The sequence below is a fragment of the Nyctereutes procyonoides genome, unplaced genomic scaffold (assembly GCF_905146905.1).
Source record: "Nyctereutes procyonoides isolate TBG_1078 unplaced genomic scaffold, NYPRO_anot_genome, whole genome shotgun sequence".
In the NCBI taxonomy this organism is placed as follows: Eukaryota; Metazoa; Chordata; class Mammalia; order Carnivora; family Canidae; genus Nyctereutes; species Nyctereutes procyonoides.
The window spans coordinates 4,578,180-4,593,137 of NW_026575040.1; the positions used below are offsets into that span (position 1 = coordinate 4,578,180).

General features: G+C 43.5%; 1 pseudogene; it reads left to right on the plus strand.

Annotated features, from left to right (window-relative positions):
• The first annotated feature begins 153 nt into the window (after nucleotides 1–153).
• On the plus strand, nucleotides 154–14,749 carry LOC129506171 (NADH dehydrogenase (ubiquinone) complex I, assembly factor 6-like; annotated as a pseudogene).
• Nucleotides 14,750–14,958: the final 209 nt, after the last annotated feature.

Below are 14,958 nucleotides of genomic sequence, written 5' to 3' on the forward strand. Positions count from 1 at the left end.
CCGCCTCCCTTCTCTGACTCCTTTCAACTCCCTCATTTAAATAAATCCATAAATACCTTGTCAGCAGTTGCTGTGTCAGGCTTTGTGTTAGGTCTGGGGGTATAAAGATGAATGAAACACAGCTCCCTAATGGCAAATAAAAAAGCTAACCGGATGTCTTCAGGACTCAATAGCTTGTGGTTAGAATTCAAGATTGCCAGTAGTCTGGATGGAATTCCCGCTCTTGCTCCAACGCCAGGTGGAAGGCTCCAGGTAAGTCTCCGCAGGCTCAGGAACCAATCTGCCAGCCACAGTTCGGCATGCAGCATCCGCCCTCTGCTTCCTTTCTTGCTCCATTTCCCTCTGCTCGTGAAGCCATCCCAGGCTGTTAGGCCCCTGGCCCTGCCAGTGCCCACGGGGCCCACTGCAAAGGTGCCAGGACCCCAGCGCAGGCGGCTGCCAGCCAGGGTGCTGAAAGCTACCATTCACGATAACGCAGCAGGGTCGGGTTCTGTGTGGAAGCGAGGAGAATGGCCTTTCCCTGGTTCCACAGCCAGCACAGCTTGTGCCCAGACCAGCTCCAAGTCTCCTTTTCAAACAACTCTCTCAGCGTTGGTCCTCACTCCTCCTCCCACAAGGGCTCAAAATTAGTCCAAGATGCTGAACAGATGCCATCCTGTTCCACATCACGGACATTTATTCCAATAAATGCCCAGCTGCGTTGCCAGCTCTTGTTTTCCATGAACAGATAAACTCTGATTCCTAAATTTGGGCTGAATCAGAATTCCCTATCACACTCTTCTCCTAGCCTACCCTCTCCTGGCCTGCCCCAACCTGTCGAAACCTATACTTTATGTCATCTGGTGGGAACAACCGGCAGTCAGTGAGTTTATGTCCCTGCCTTAGCGTGAAGTCCGCTTTCTCCAGAAGGGTTATTTGACTCTCGGTTTCCCAGTACTTAGCCTAGTGCCTGGAAAGAATAGTATTTAGTGTTAAGTGAATGAAAGGGCAATATATTTTTCTATAAAGGACAGAGGCTGGTACAGAGGACAGAATAGTTGATATTGTCAGAGGAAAATTAGGGGAGGCCTACTGGAAGAGGTGATGTATTGGCTGGATTTCAAAAGAATTTTCCAGGTAATAGAGGTGACAGGGCATTTGAGGTGAGGATAATAGTATGTCTCAAGGCAGGAAGCCATGGACAGCACGGGGCACTAGAAGCAGTGTGGTTCTACTAGGTATAAACCCAAAGTGGGGGCAGCCTGGGTGGCTCAGCAGTTTAGCGCCACCTTCAGCCCAGGGCCGGATCCTGGAGACCTGGGATTGAGTCCCACATCGGGCTCCCTGCATGGTGCCTGCTTCTCCCTCTGCCTGGGTCTCTGCCTCTCTGTCTCTCTCTGTCTCTCATGAATAAATAAATAAGAATCTTAAAAAAACAAACAAACTCAAAGTGGGAGGTTGAGGGTTGCAGATATAGGTTGCAGATACAGGCCAGAACTAGATCAAAAGAGTCCTTTAGGCCACGCTATGCAAATAAATTGTAAAGTTTCAATTAATGTAATACGCTCGCACTATTGGCATGGTGATAGGAAAAACTGTTCCATCTATAGCAAACTGGCTTGTATGGCATGACTATTAGATGCATTTGCATGCTTAATGAGCGAGACACAGGCATTGAATACACAGGCCTGCTTTTCAATCCCCGTTCTAGCACTTACTTAGTTCCAACACTCACTGGCTGGGTTCCTTGGGGACAATTTCCTTAACCTCACTAAACATCAGTTTCTTCATGTCTAAAACTGGGTCAATAATTATTCCTGTCTCATAAAATTTTGTGAGCATTAAATGAGATAACATGCATAAAACTCTTAGCACAGTGTCTTAATATGTGCTCAGTAAATACTATTACTTTTTAAATTTATTTTATTATTTTAAAGATCTTATTTATTCATCTGAGACAGAGGGATACCGAGAGAGAGAGAGCATGAGGAGGAGGAGAGGAAGAAGGAGGAGAAGCAGATTCCCCACTGAGCCAGGAGCCAGATGTGTGGCTCAACGCCAGGACCCTGAGATCATGACCTGAGCCAAAGGCAGATGCTTAACCATCTGAGCCACCCAGGCACCCCCTTTAATTTTTTTATGTTTATTTATTTTTATAATAATCTCTACACCCAATGTGGGGCTCAAACTCATGACCTTGGGATAAAGAGTCGCATGCTCTCTTGACTGAGCCAGCTAGGCATCCCTTATTATTATTTTTTAAACTGTCTTCCCAAGTTTGCTTGAGCATGACCTTGGCACAGGCCACGCTGAGACAGGTGGAATACTAATGTTGATGGTTAGAACATGTCACCCCTGCCTGGTTCACCAGTAGCACTGAACCGGAACACTTCCAAAGAGATGAAATTGATGCAATGTGGGCTAACAGGTCATTTTGTGAACAGTGGTAAATGATGCAACTCTCCAGGGATTGAAGGAACAGGTCAGACGCCGCTGGACTGTCAGGCCGACTGAAAGGTAGGATGCTCTGGCGAGCTGGGAACTTGCTGGGGCCTGCATGCCTATGACAAAACAAGCATTTGTCCTTAACTGGTGGCTGGGTATGTTGCCATTTCCCTACTTTATTTTTTCCTACTTTCTTTTCTTTTTTTAAGATTTATTTATTTATTCTATCACAGACATAGAGAGAGAGAGAGAAGCAGAGACATAGGAAGAGGGAGAAGCCAGTTCCCTGCAGGGAGCCCCATGCAGGACTTCATCCTGGATCCCAGATCCCAGGATCAAAGCTCAACCACTGAGCCACCCAAGAGTCCCACCATTTCCCCCACTTTAAAAAGCAGTTTGGGGTCCCCCACCTGTGTGGCAGCCACTGTCCTGGAGCCTGCGGGGTCCAGGAGGGGCATGGCTGAAACCGGTGGAACTTGAGCCTCTAGCATCAGCTTGACACAACGTGGAGCTGCTGCAGAAACCAGATTATGGGGGCTATTTATGCTCCCACACCCTCCCTGCAGAACCCTGGAGCTCTGCTCTTGCACTGATGCCCTTCGATGTGGAACTGGCTCAGGCTGGTTAAGGACTCAGACTCTCAGAAAACAATGGGACTGATGTGAATGCAGTTTTGGAAAAACATGTGGATGGTGTATAGTGTAACATTCCACCACAGTAGCCAGTGGCCAGTGAACTCGGGGAGGCACCAGCAGAGGCAGGCCCCACTCCTGGGCCCCAGACTGACCTCACAGAGCCCCAGGGTGAATGAAAAGTCAGATCCCCATCACAGGGGACTTAGAAGAAAAAGTGACTGGCAAGCTGCTATCAAAAGATATACTCTGACCAAAATATGGCTTATGAAAACCATTGGTAGAGGAGACAAAATTCGGATGACAAAACATATCATAACATCCAAGAACTGAAAAATTATGCTGAAAATGCACAAAACTCTCTCTTCATTTAACACTGGAAGTATGGGGTAAAAAGGAACTTCTTACAGACCATGCCCACGTCACACTGGAAAAGCACAGGGCATTGTCACATGCTTGAGAACAATGCCCTATCATGGTAGCAGAAGAAGGGTGTTCCTTCCCTTGGATATTTGCATGTTTGACAAACACAATACATGGTGTTTCTCTGGAAGAACCAAGATATAAATCTGGGAGATGAAATATTTATGTCCTTGCTGGCCCAGCATACTGGGCACTTAAAGCATGCTAGACCTTTCGACAAAAGTGTTCTCATGAAAATATTTCCTGCTTTTTTTTGAGTTGCTCTGGAGGACTGCTTAAAGAAAGTTCAACAGGGATCCCTGGGTGGCGCAGCGGTTTGGTGCCTGCCTTTGGCCCAGGGCGCGATCCTGGAGACCCGGGATCGAATCCCACGTCAGGCTCCCGGTGCATGGAGCCTGCTTCTCCCTCTGCCTGTGTCTCTGCCTCTCTCTCTCTCTCTGTATGACTATCGTAAATAAAAAAAAAAAAAGATTTAAAACCTGAAAAAAAAAGAAAGTTCAACAAAGAATTTTTATATATTCCATCCATCTTCACAGCAGAAGAATGCTTCCATTACTTCCATTATCTGTGTATGTTTCATCATGAAGAAAAAGGACTCAAAATAACTTCATAACTTTGAAAAAAAGCAGTGTTGTTAGGAGAAAACAGAGTTATATGTTTGTGACTTTGTAGTAAGCCAAGAATTGTTTTTATTTTTTATTTTTTAAAAGAGTTCATGTATTTATTTGATAGAAAGTGAGACAGAGCATAAGCAGTGGGGAGCAAAAAGGGGAGAGGAAGAAGCAGACTCCTCAATGAGCAGGGAGCCCCATTCAGGGCTTGATCCCAGGACCCCAGGATCACGACCTGAGCTGAAGGCAGACACTTCACCGACTGAGCCACCCAGGCGCCCTCAAGAATTTTTTTTAAACAGAACTTCTGTTCACTAGAAGACACCACTGAGAACGTAAAGAGGCAATCCAGAGTGGGGTAAAATCTTTTCAATATGTGTATCTAATAAAAAAAAACTCATAGTAGGAATATATAAAGAACATTTACAAATCAATGAGAGAGACAACCCAATAGAAAAAGGAGCAAAGTCCTTGATTGACATTTTGCCGGATATGACAATGGCCAATAAACATACAAAAAGGTGCTCAGAAAACAAAACAAAACAAAACAAAAAATAAAAAGGTGCTCAGGGTAATTTATTAGTCATGAGGGAAAAGCAAATTTAAACTATAACGCACTGGGACACCTGGGAATTTTGGATTGGCTTAACAATGAATGACTTTTGAGATACATGATTCTTAATAAGAATAGAGTAGTAGTTATGATTGTGCCTTGATTAAAATGGTGGTACTACTTGCTAGCTCTCTGATGTTGAACCCATTATCTAACCTTCCGTACACCAATTTCCTTATATGTGAAATGGGAGTAATGGTACCTTTCTCCCAGGGTAGTTATGAGATTTACATGAATTAATATTTGAAAAGCATTAGAATGGTGTTTAGTGCATAGTATATTTGGACTTCTTAGTCAAATAACACCTAAAATTAAGTAAATCATGATCATGAATACATAGAGAAAATAATACTTTAACTTATTCAAAATTTTATTTCATCCTTTTCGATATGTTGGCAAATTGAACTCCAATAAAAAATTATACAAAAAAAAATAATGGCTTTCGGCAAAGTCCTGGGATCAAGTCCCATATCAGGCTCTCTCCATGGAGCCTGCTTTTCCCTCTGCCTGTGTCTCTGCCTCTCTCTCTCTCTCTCTGTGTCTCTCATGAATAAATAAAATCTTTTTTAAAAAAAGACATAATGCAATATCACTACACATCCACCAGAATGGCTCAAATGAAAAAGTGTTGCCAAGTATGTAGACCAACTAGAACCCTCATACGTTCCTGTTGGGAGTGTAAATCTGTATAATCACTAAAAAACTACATGGCAATATCTGCTGGAGCTGAATAAACACATGACCTTCTTATTATAGGTAGGTAGGCAACAGAAAAGTGTCCACATGTCCACCAAAAGACATGTATTACAATGTTCAGAGCGGCACTTGTCATAATAGTCCAACTGGAAACTACTCAATTGGCCATCAACAGAAGAATGGAAAACTGTGGTACATACATACATAAAATAAATACTATATAGCAATATGAATAATTTACAAGCATACAAGCCATATGGATGAATCTCAGGAACACAATACTGAGCAAAAGAAACCAGATTGATCTGTGTTGTCAGAAGTCAGAAATACCCTTGGGAGGAAGATGACTAGGCATAGGAGGGAACACACAAGAGGATTTGGAGGAGCAGGAAATTGTTCTATTTCTTGATTTGGGCATTGATTACCAGAGTTCTGTATGTATAATACTTTAATAATTTAAAAGTTAAAATAATTATTTGCATATATAAAATCAAGAATCTTAAATTTAAATTTCTTCTCAGTATTTTTGCCTCTAGGAATCTGAAATCAATATTTATTTATTTATTTATTTATTTATTTATTTATTTATTTATTTATTTATTTTAAACAGAGAGAGAGAGAGAGAGGCAGAGAGACAGGAGGAGGGAGAAGCAGGCTCCATGCCGGGAGCCCCACGTGGGACTCGATCCTGGGACTCCAGGATCGCGCCCTGGGCCAAAGGCAGGTGCCAAACCACTGAGCCACCCAGGGATCCCCTCAATATTATTTTTATAGCTTGTTAATACAACCTCTTAACTACTAGTAGCCACGCTAAGTGTTTTACATACATTAGCCCATTTGCTCTTATGAATCACATTTTTCCTATTTCATCTTCTAATTTATTATCGCTAACATATAAATCAGCTACTTTTGTCTATGTATTTATCTTTATCAAGCCACTTGACTGAGTTATTTGGCTACTTCTCTAGGGTTTTCTAAGTAAACATTATTATTATTGTCAAATAGTAATAATTCTGTCTCTTCCTTTACAAAACTTGCCTTATTGAATTCATTGGACCTTCCAAAACAAAGTTCGTGAAGGATAGTGGACAACCTTCTTGTTTGTTTCAAGTTTTTATTTAAACTCTAGTTAGTTGGGACGCCTGGGTGGCTCAGTGGTTGAGTGTCTGCCTTCGGCTCAGGGTGTGATCCTGGGGTCCCGGGATCAAGTCCCACATGGGGTTCCCTGCAGGGAGCCTGCTTCTCCCTCTGCCTGTGTCTCTGCCTCTCTCTCTCTCTCTCTCTCTCTCTCTCTCGGTGTCTCTCATGAATAAATAAATAAATAAAATCTAAAAAAAAATCCTAGGTAGTTAATATATAGGGTAATATTGGATTCAAGAGTAGAATTTAGTGATTTATCACTTACATAGGATACCCAGTGCTCATCACAAGTGCCCTCCTTAATACCCACCACTCATTTAGCCCATGCCCCACTCCCCTCCCTCCATCAACCCTCAGTTTGTTCTCTGTAGTTAAGGGTCTCTTATGGTTTGGTTCCCCCCTCTTCTCTCTTTTTCCCCCCCGCTCTCCCTGTGTTCATCCATTTTGTTTCTTAAATCCCACGTAGCCCCCATATAGGGGGGCCCAGGTGGCTCAGTTGGTTAAGTGGCTGACTCTTGCTTTTGACTCAGGTCATGATCTCAAGGTCTTGGGATCAATTCCCACATGGGACTCCACACTCAGTAGGGACTCTGTTTGAGGATTTCTCTCCCTCTCCCTATCCCCCTCCCTCCGCTTGCATGCAACTTCTCCCACAAATAAATAAATATGTTTAAGAAATTCCACATATGAGTTAAATCAGATGGTATTTGTCTCTCTCTGACTTATTTCACTTAGCATAATATTCTCTAGCTCCATCCATGTTGTTGTAAATGACATTTCATTCTTTTTTATGGGTTAGGTGCTTGGGTTGTGAAGTTATGACAAAAAACTATCCTGGAAAACAAAATTGTAATTCTTGTATAGCTGAGTTTGTGATCAGAGAGTCATATCTTCTACCCACAATGTTGTGCTTTTTGAATTTTTATTTATTTTTATTTATTTATGATAGTCAGAGAGAGAGAGAGAGAGAGAGAGAGAGAGAGAGAGAGAGGCAGAGACATAGGCAGAGGGAGAAGCAGGCTCCATGCACCTGGAGCCCGATGTGGGATTCGATCCCGGGTCTCCAGGATCGCGCCCTGGGCCAAAGGCAGGCGCCAAACTGCTGCGCCACCCAGGGATCCCATGCTTTTTGAATTTTAAAAAACAAATATACATTGCTTTTGTAATAAAGAAATGACAGTCAGTACCTCTGCACATAGTCCCTTCTAAGTTAATCTATTCCCTCACTAGCATCTGCTCAAAGATGGAGCTTTGATCTTCTAGGGATTAGATAACTCTGTCACATCTTACCTACAGCTGCAGCTGTTTTGATCAAGAATGACATCTCTTTGTGGCTGAACCAATCACATTTTCTCTCTGGAGAACTTAAAACTGGAATACTAAGGGAGTAAAATAGGAAGAGAAGGAGAGTGAAACAGATGCAGGGACAGGAATGACAGGCTGGATTGGTCTTGAGAGACCAAAGGGTGACTTTGATTCCTGATAGATCTTACAACTCATTTGACCTTGGTATAACTAGCTTCTTTATGTCTAGATGCTTGTGAAGATAATAAATGACTCACTGTTGAGCTAGTTGGGGGTTCTCTTCCCTTGTAACTAAAAGATCTCTAGCAAAAATATCAAGTGTTAAACCTTTTGTACATAGAACATAAAACATCATTTTGATTTCTGAGGCATTCTTATGTTACATACAATCACTCATAGTAATTGCAAGGATCACTGTTTATTTGACCTTTATCTCCGTGGATAGAGCTCTAATTACTTCATAATTACCTGTGTGTTCGCTTGTTGACTCTGAACAATTCTTTATCCTTCCACTGGCCTCTTCTCACTATCTGGTTAATGTGGATTCAAGGAAGGTTAACAGATTTTATTATTTTCCTAAGCAAACTTTAGGAAGTCAGCTGTTGTCAAGGGAGAGAAGCACTGGCCACACCCAGGGATTTTGGCTTCTTTGTAGTTTTAAAGTTAATTTATTCCTGATAAACAAATGCCAAGAAAACTTATCACTGAAAGTTGCCATGCACATTCAAATCCAGTGATCATTCTTTTCTAGAATAAGGCTGACGGCTAAGAACAGGATGTAGGCTTAGTAGACTCCATGATTAAACCGCATTCAATTTCAAGGAGACTAGATGACTGCAGGCATTTCCAGAGGCACAATCAGGTGAGGTAGAGAGAGTTCCAACCAGGAAGCCCACACATTTGTGGTCTGGTTCCAGCCTTACCACTCTCTGGCTATATTTGCACCTGGTTGAATAATGGCAATATAAAAATGTATTGGTGTGCCTACCGCATGCAAAGCATTGTATTATGTGTAGCAAGGAATGGATTTAGCCATTTGACAAACTTTTACTGAGCACTTGCCATGTACGTGTCACTAGGTGCTGAAAGTTTCACTATGAACAATATCCCATTCTTGCTCTTGAGGAACAGCACTTCACCTCTGTGGTTCCCAGTTCTCTTAGCTCAAATGAGAAGTAAACTAGATAATTTCTAAGATCATACCTAAGTCTAAAACTTCTATGCCTCTTAGAATTTCCCCTAGATTTCTATACCCCTCCGGGGGGTGGCGGAGGCAAAGAGGTTGCTTTTTTGCTGTTTTAATTCAAGCAAAAATTTACAATAAAGGATTACTTTTCAGTCACACATTGCAAACTATATATATATTTTTTCAAATAGCATATAGTGATTGAGTTCAATAGTGTAGTGTTTCTCGCTAAATCTTTGTTAGAAGTTGAACCTATATCTGTGGATTTTCATAAATGGTTGATCTTTACTCATGATAGTATGAGGCCAGGAGGAGAATATTCAAATCATTGAATTTTGACCAAGTGCCTAATGTGGTTATAACCCTGCCAGGTCACTACGGAGGAGATATGCTGAGGATACTCCAGGCCAAGGAACACTGTAGCTGGGGCCTTGACCCAGATCTTGAATGAATACTTTATACAGGCAAGCTAGACATTACTACCCTGGTGCCACAGGTACTCCTGTCTAACCTATATCTGCATCATGCTCCCCTCTTGCTTCTGGACACTTCCTGACTCATCTCCCCAGTTCTCTCTCAAATGGGAAGAAGCCCCAGGGCATCTTCTGTGCCACCCACATAGCAGAAAAATTCTAAGAAGGGGGATTTATTTATTTATTTATAATAAATCCTGATATAAAAAAAAGAAATCCAAGAGAAAGATCCAAAAGGCACTCCCAACAGAAGACATTTGAACTGTGCTCTTATGACACAGAAGTCTACCCATAGCATCAGTGAAATTGAAACCTGAATCATAGTAATATGCCAGTAATATTTTCTGAAGTCAAATGTTAGTAGATGGCCAAAGAACAGAAATATTGAAGTGATCTGTGCTCTAGATTTCTCGGAGGCTATAGCCTGGCTCTAAACCAAGTAAGGAAAATAAGACATGGAGGACTCAAGCAGGAGAATGGTAAGAAGGCAAGGAAATAAGCGATAAATCTTTTAGAACTGATTGGGGAATCCAGTGGGAAAAGGGGGTAAATTATTTTCTGTAAGGGATTTACACAATCAGTTTAAGGTTTCATCAATGCCCCACCTCCCTGAAGCGGGTTGCAGATTACATCTGTGGGTTTGGCCAGCACGAGCATTTATAACCACTGAGGCCCTAGGCAGAAGGTTTAAGAGATTAGACTGGAGCCAAAATAATCCTAGTCCAGAGCAGCTCTCAGGTTGCCTGGAGCAGGATGTGGTTGAAGCAAAAGGGATCCCCATTGAAAGGGCCTTACATACCACATAAAGGTCTTAACTATATAAACTTGCCTTTTTTTTTTTTTTTTGGTCTAAAAAATCCCAATATCAGAGGCTGTTGCCCCAACGCTGGAGAGGATTTCTGATGTTTTTCCATGAATTTATCTGACTTAGATATAAGCTTAAAGTAGGCAAAAGCCTTAATCAAACCAGGGTAAAGGGGGAAGCTAACATATTTGTCAGTATTCCTCTTCATGCACTATTGATTCTAGACAAACAGAATTTTCTTTTTTTTTTTTTATAAATTAATTTTTATTGGTGTTCAATTTACCAACATACAGAATAACACCCAGTGCTCATCCCGTCAAGTGTCCCCCTCCGTGCCCGTCACCCATTCACCCCCACCCCCCGCCCTCCTCCCCTTCCACCACCCCTAGTTCATTTCCCAGAGTTAGAAGTCTTTATGTTCTGTGTCCCTTTCTGATATCTCCCACACATTTCTTCTCCCTTCCCTTATATTCCCCTTCACTATTATTCATATTCCCCAAATAAGTGAGAACATACACTGTTTGTCCTTCTCCGATTGACTTACTTCACTCAGCATAATACCCTCCAGTTCCATCCACGTTGAAGCAAATGGTGGGTATTTGTTGTTTCTAATGGCTGAGTAATATTCCATTGTATACATAAACCACATCTTCTTTATCCATTCATCTTTCGATGGGCACCGAGGCTCCTTCCACAGTTTGGCTATTGTGGACATGGCTGCTAGAAACATCGGGGTGCAGGTGCCCCGGCGTTTCATTGCATCTGAATCTTCGGGGTAAATCCCTAACAGTGCAATTGCTGGGTCGTAGGGCAGGTCTATTTTTAATTCTTTGAGGAACCTCCACACAGTTTTCCAGAGTGGCTGCACCAGTTCACATTCCCACCAACAGTGTAAGAGGGTTCCCTTTTCTCCGCATCCTCTCCAACATTTGTTGTTTCCTGCCTTGTTAATTTTCCCCATTCTCACTGGTGTGAGGTGGTATCTCATTGTGGTTTTGATGACAAACAGAATTTTCACCTCCCCCAAATCACTCCAGATTCTTTGGAGATCTCTGCCTAGATTCAGTACCATTTCATTCTATTCATTCAAAAATATCCATTAAATGTCTGTGTGCCAGATGCTGTTCTAGGACCTGCTGGATCCTAAATTAAACAAGTTAGGTGAAGTTCTCCTTCAAATGTGTAGTCCTCCATGGACTGCTCTTTTTGCCTACACACTGAAATTCTGTCTTTAAAATTTTTAATATGCAAGGCACCTGGGTGGCTCAGTTGGTTAAGCAGCTGACTTTGGCTTAGGTCATGCTCCCGAGGGCCTGGGATTGAGCTCCATGCGGTTCCCTGCTCAGGGAGGGAACTGCTTCTCCCTCTCCCTTTGCTGCTTCCCCTGCTTGTGCTTGCACTCTTGCTCTCTCTCTCTCAAATAAAATCTTTAAAAAATAAAATTTGAATACAAATGCTCCCTCATTCATATATTCTTTCAACAAACACTCGTTGAATACTTCCTATGTGCAGAGTCCTGGCTCCGGCAGTAAGGCTACAACTGTGAAAAAGATACCATTCACTCAGCATGTGGTCTGTGAGGCATACAAACAAGAAGCTAAAGTGAGGGTGCCACAAAGAAGTACCCAAAAAAAGAGTTAATGGCTAAGTGCTTCTCAAAGTTTCTCACAGCACATACAGTAGATTGCTCTTGGCTGGAGGTGACTGGCTAGGATGTCTAGCTGTCCCGAGCTCTGCCTGGCGGCCCTAAGGACTGAGAGGATCACTACCTCAGCCCACTTGTGTCCCATTCACAGCATACTTGTTGGTCTGGTCTAGGCTAAGGCCTGAAGGAGAAGTAGATGCTAAACTGGTGAAGAGGTATTCAGACCCCTGTGTGTGTTCATTTAACAAGTCTTTATTGAGCACCTGGGGCTAGGAATACAACAGGAGCTTACTCTAGTGGGGAAGACAGACAAACGTATGAGGAATTACAATGTTATGACCTAAATGCTCTAATGGAGATAAAATCAAGGGTTATAGGACTTCACCCAGGTCTGGGAAGTCAGACACTGATGGGGTGGTAAAAGAGAAGTTAAGACCTTCAAGTAGGTGAAGTGGGAGTGAGAGGTTAGGAAAGGCATTCCGGGGAGAAGAGGGGATAATAAGATAATCATGGCACATCTCCTTTTGCTATCCCCATAAACCCTATGCTCGATACAGATTCCTCGCTATCTAAAAGCAGAGCATTCTCCGACACCTTTCATAAATCAAAATAGTGTGTAAAGCAAAGAAGCAATTACCATTAATTTATATGGAAATTTTTTTGAGCATTTGCAGCCCCCAAAAATAACCTCTCTTAGGATTTTCTGAAACCTTAGGACACATCTTGCTAATGGATGCACAAAATACATTAAGATAAAACACCTGTTCACAGACACAGTTCAAAGCTATGGTGGCTGCGGGTAGTTCCCAAGGAAGGAGCTTGATGAGGCCACTGTTGCTGCTTGGGGCGCACACTGCCTCTATAATGGCTGGCTGCAAAACAAATGCTGAACACTATTTTTGTTTTTTGCTTTTTTTTTTTTTTTTTTTGTAAAAACAAAAGTCCTCCAGATCCTTCTCTGCTTGGCTAACTCATGCTTTAGAAGCCAGCTCAAAGGTCACCTCCTTTGTGAAAGACTTCCCCGGGCAAAATTAGTCATTCCCTCCTCTCTGCCTCTATAGTGATGATTGGACGAACTAAAAATCTGGACACAGCTGATAGTGAATTCTTTTTTTTTTTTAATGATTTTATTTACTCATGAGAGACAGAGAGAGGCAGAGACACAGGCAGAGGGAGAAGCAGGCTCCATGCATGGAGCCCAACTTGGGACTCAATCCCCGGACTCCAGGATCAGGCCCTGGGCTGAAGGCGGCACCAAACCGCTGAGCCACCCAGGTGTCCCATGATAGTGAATTCTTTTTCTGATATGTAAGCTAGTTTTATAAGAAGCCACGGATAAAAAATAAAGTTCAAAAAAATTTTAAAAAGAAGCCATAGGGACGCCTGGGTGGCTCAGCGGTTGAGCATCCGCCTTGGGCTCAGGGCATGATCCCAGGGTTAGGAGATCAAGTCCCATATCGGGCTCCCTGCATGGAGCCTGCTTCTCCCTCTGCCTGTGTCTCTGCCTCTCTCTGTCTCTCATGAGTAAATAAATAAATAAATATTTTTATTTTATTATTTTTTAAAGATTTATTTATCTATTTATGATAGAGAGAGAGAGAGGCAGAGACACAGGAGGAGGGAGATGCAGGCTCTATGCCAGGAGCCCGACGTGGGACTCGATCCCGGGACCCCAGGATCACGCCCTAGGCCAAAGGCAGGCGCTAAACCGCTGAGCCACCCAGGGATCCCCAATAAATATTTTTTTAAAAAAGAAGCCATAGGTACAAATTTAAATCGTGTTTTATCCATTTAACCAGCTCTCTTCAATAAAAAGAAAAATAGAGGGGTGCCTGGGTGGCTCAGGTCATGATCCCACAGTCCTGGGATCAAGCCCCACATCCGCCTCCCTGAAGAAACAGTCTCCTTCTCCCTCTCCATCTGCCCTCCTGACCCCCCACCTCATCCCCCGACTGTCCCATTCTTTGGAAAAATAGAGAAAGCAGCTAAATATCACATATTATCTGTGTCATCAGTCTTGCTAGCCCTCTGTTAAAATTAATGGCAATGTTGAATATGTACTAACTTAAAGAATTCATATTGTCAAATAATTGTCCAATTTTAACCTTGGCCCCTACCTCTACGCTAGGCTCTAAACATTTATATGGATTATAATGGTGTGTTTTTTTTTAAACTTTTATTGGTTGCCCATTACTTTTCTGATTGTCTGATACACAGGCCAGAGAGCGGGTCATTGGAACAATATGTTTGCAACATTCTCTCAACAAAAGTCTCTGTATTTTCATTAGTAATTTTCAGAGTCTTTATCCAGGGTCCAGCGCCTTCATTCTGTAAGTTAAGTAAATGACTCCTCTCCCTTAGGTGCAGCGGGATATCACACACAGGGGGGCCTTGGCGCAGGCAGAGTCCTGAAATCATACCTGACATTGTATTACCCCGAGGCTTCTGGATGCCCACTCTCTCCTGGGCCTGCAGGCCTCTTCCTTCCCCCACTGCTGCAGCTCAGCCTCTCCTTACCTTCCACCCCCAATAAAATAGGGCCCCTTAGCTGGTTCATCCACCCAGCCCTTCCACGTGTGCTGCGTAAAATGCAAGCTCTGGGGATGCTTCTCAGCTGCCCAGGGAGTAAAGCGGGGACCCCCGGGCTCGCTGCTACGTGAGCAGGTGCAAGGGCCGGTCTCATTTCTGGGCGTTCTCCTCCCTGCACCCAAAGCCCAAGCAATGGCTGAGCGCTCGCAGTACGAACAGACTTTTGCTTCGGGGGGAGGGGACCTGGGGGCGATTCCCAGGAGATGACCAAGCATCAGCGGAGGCGGGAAATGGGAGGAGGAGGCCGCCGGCTGGCTCTGGCAGCACACCTCCCACCTGCGCCATCCTGTGATGCGTCGCGGCGGAACCAGACCACCCGGCCCCCCCCCGCCCGCGGAGAGCTCCCCATCCTCCCCGCCCTCCTCGCCCTCCCCGCGGCCGCCCAGGGGGCGTGGCCTCCCCGCGCGGCGGCCGCA